At 49.9% G+C, this 3,610-nt stretch overlaps 1 protein-coding gene across 1 annotated transcript in view; it reads right to left on the reverse strand.

Annotated features, from left to right (window-relative positions):
* LOC105548007 (chromosome unknown open reading frame, human C14orf159) overlaps positions 1-2,803 on the reverse strand; it is a 122,474-nt gene extending 119,671 nt beyond the window's left edge. Inside the window, exon 1 of the mRNA XM_011991815.1 lies at positions 2,533-2,803. The gene's annotated coding sequence lies outside the window, so the exon portion shown is untranslated. The remainder of the gene's footprint in view (positions 1-2,532) is intronic.
* Between the last annotated feature and the right edge of the window lie 807 nt (positions 2,804-3,610).

The following is a 3,610-nucleotide window of genomic DNA, read 5'->3' on the forward strand; positions in this document are numbered from 1 at the left end:
CACACCCAGCTAATTTTTGTATTTTTAGTAGAGACAGGGTTTTACTATGTTGGCCAGGATGGTCTTGATCTCCTAACCTTGTGATCTGCCTGCCTTGGCCTCCCAAAGTGCTGGGATTACAGACATGAGCCACTGCGCCCGGCCTATTCCTTTACTTTCTTAATAAACTTGCTTTCACTTCCACTTTACTATGAACTTGCCCCAATTTCTTCTTGCACAAGGTCCAAGAACTCTCTTGGGGTCTGGTTTGGGGCCCCTTTCTGGTAACACAAGTATTCTGGATTGAGATCATATTTTCAGTCACTATGCTTTTCAAAGCATAACTTTTTACAATTCCACACAGTCAAAAAGACACAGCTTGGTCTTCCAGAGAGCTGTGCCTGAAGGTGAACCTCAACATTACTGAAGGACCAAGGGCAGTCATTTAGTTTCTCTACAATTCTGTTTCCTCCAAGACAGCATGAGGAGATCCAAACTACAGACTTCATGGAGCTTCTGGAAGGATAAAACAAATTCAAGTCTGTTTAAGAAATGCTTTGAAAGCTGTAACATGTGGCATAAATGAAATATTGCCTTAAGGCAGGTTGGAAAATCCTTAAACCCAAAATAAGAAAATAAACTTTTTTTTTTTTTTAATGCAAATACCTTCTAGCAACTTGGCAGATCGCCTGGAAAGGCTGAGAAATCTGTCAAGGAGAGGGTTGGTTTTGTGTATCTGTCATGCTCCACTGAAAAAGGGAGGTATTAATTGAAATTAATTGAAAGAGCTTATACCTGTGCACTTGGACGAGAATCATTATTATCAAACCAGGAGTAGCAGCAACCTGCATTGCCCACAGGAACCGCGCAGGCACAGAAGTTTTGGGGTGGGTCAAGGAACGCAAAGCTCAGAGTGCAGGAGAGGTGGGGACTTTGGCAAACCAGCAGCTCCAGCGCCAGCTGCCCTGCAGAAACGTGAGCCCATTCTTTCACACGCGTACAATTTCCCAAATTTCCAAGAGTCCTCACACTTACAAATAAAACATGTCAGGGGCCACCAGTTGGCCTCCTGGGATCCAGCCCTCAGCTGGAAGTGACATCTGACTCTTTTAAGATGCTTCCTGGCCAGGTGTGGTGGCTCACGCCTGTAATCCCAGCACTTTGGGAGGCCAGGCTGGGTGGATGGCTTGAGATCAGCCTGGCTAACATGGCAAAACCCTGTCTCTACTAAAACTACAAAAATTAGCCAGACCTGGTGGCACGTGCCTGTAGTCCCTGCTACTTGGGAGGCTGAGGCAGGAGAATAGCTTGAACCCAGGAGACAGGGGTTGCAGTGAGCTGAGATCACACCACTGCACACCAGCCTGGGCGACATAGAGACTCCGTCTCAAAATGAAGGGGGGAAAAAAAAAGATGCTTCCTCATAATTATGTACAAGCCACAGTTTAGCCTTCTTTCAGTTAACTCCACCCTGCCCTGCCCTTCCCACCCATCGCCTCCTTCCCCTTCCTGCTTCCTCAACTTCACTCCACCCCTCCAGTGAAGCCAGCTTTCCTTCTTCCTACTCCCGGCCTCTCCTTTCCTTCTTTTTAGCTCATACTCGGTTACCTTTAAAGCACAAAGCAGCTCTCCTCCCCTGCGTGCCAATCAATGCCAACATTCTTCCTGCCAACGTAATCTCAACCTGCTGCCCTCCTCCAGCACTGGGATAATTTTTGCAATTTAGTGTGGTTCTTATGAAGGAAGGTGGGTTATAGCCAGCTCTCGATCTCCCATAGTAAAAGAAGACAGAGGGGAAGTACAGATAATCCTACAGAAGAGACCCCCACAAAGTCACCTGGCTCTGCCTTTAGCCTTGGGTGGGTACACAGGTCCAAAGCACACCACTGCAGTCCCCTGTGCCATGTTGGTGTTGATGCTCCCAGAGGAGGCTGAGATGAGCTAACCAGTGGCCTGGAGAAAGACTTGGAGAGGATTTACAGAATTCTGCCTCCAGCCAACGCGGGGGTGACCAGCCTGGCTGCTACCTCACAGCCATCATTCACTTCTCAAAACAGGGAGGGACTTTTGGGCCCTGCAGGTATCCACGAAGCTCTGGCCAGTGTGCCTGCAGCAGCCCGGAACCCCTTCCCCAGCTGCCCCCTCGATTAGCTTTGTCACCTCATCCCCAGCAAGCCTGTGGCTAAAAGGCAGTTTCAGTTTTACTTTCTCTGCCTTCACGTGACCTGGGAGTTCTCAAGGGCAGTGACAAGGACTGAAAGGGCCTTGCAGGAGAGAGAACAGAGGACAAACACTGCCAATACCTGATGTGTTCTGTCCATCCTCAGGTGCTATCTGGCTTGAGCCAAGCCTTGATTTTTCAAGGAGAGGAACAGTTGGGCCTCAGTGGAGAATTTCAGGGAATTTTCTGCCTTGCTCACTGGTTTTGCCCTGCCATTGTCCTGCGGTGGGCTCCCAGAATACCCTTGGGCTTCTTAGGTGGGGTGGGGCAAGGTGGATGTCGCCTGGGGCAGAAGGAGGGACTGTGCTGTGCTCTGTTCCCTTCTGACTTACTGTTTGTTTGGGGCGTCTGGACGAGGGCTACAAACAGTTCTTCTCTTTGTTTCCACGGCCTTGCAGAATGTGTGCTTCCCTCAAAAGGGCATAAAGGCCCCCTTTCTTCTGCTCGCCCGCGCCATGGGGGGTTGTTGTGCAGGACTCGGGTCTACAAGCTGGGGCCAGCCCTAAGCGCTGACTATGGCAGCTCCATCCGCTCCCACAGCCTGAGCTCACGTGGCCCATGCAGCAGCGTGCTCTCCTCGGCAGCCCGCCCGCCCCAGTTCTTAAAGCTGCAGAGCTGCTGGCAGCTGGCTGGCTCCTGCAAGCCCAGTTCTCCCTGCAAGAGTTAACTTGCTCTCCCTGCGTCAACAGAGGCATAATTTTGAAAAATCCTGATGGCTGGGTCACAGCCCCAGAAATGCAGATGTAATTGATCTACGGGTGTATGGCCTGGGCACTAAGGATTTTTGAAATCCCTCAAGTGATTCCAATGTGCAGCTGATCTGGCGAATCGCCATCTGTGCTGTTCAAACTTTAGTGTGCACTGGGATCACTAGGGGATCCTGTGAAAGTGCAGGCTTGATCCAGAAGATCTGGGGTCAGGCAGAGATTCTGCATTTCTAAAAAGCTCCCACAAGACACAGCTGCTGGTCCGTGGGCCACACTGTGAATAGCAAGGGTGATGCTTTGAGCTTGGATCTGCATGCTGCCACCCACGTTTAGAGGTCTTGGTAAGTTTCTAGGCCTGTTTCCTCCTCACTTATCTTGCTTGGCTGCTCTGAGGATTGACTGAGATAATAAGCATTATGCACTAGAACAGCATCAGCACTTAGAAAGTGCTCAAAAGATGTTGACTATGACCATGATTTTCTCCTGATCTGTTTTTCTCCTGCTTCAAAGCCATCAGGACTTACCTTTGGACCCAGTACAACTGACCCTTGGACAACGTGGAACGCTGAACCTCGTGCAGTCAAAAATTCATGTATAACTTTTGCTGTTGTTGTTATTTTGACACAGAGTCTTGCTCTGTCACCCAGGCTGGAGTGCAGTGGCACGATCTCGGCTCACTGCAACCTCTGCCTCCCGGGTTCAA

Source organism: Mandrillus leucophaeus, unplaced genomic scaffold, assembly GCF_000951045.1.
Source record: "Mandrillus leucophaeus isolate KB7577 unplaced genomic scaffold, Mleu.le_1.0 Scaffold4, whole genome shotgun sequence".
In the NCBI taxonomy this organism is placed as follows: domain Eukaryota; kingdom Metazoa; phylum Chordata; class Mammalia; order Primates; family Cercopithecidae; genus Mandrillus; species Mandrillus leucophaeus.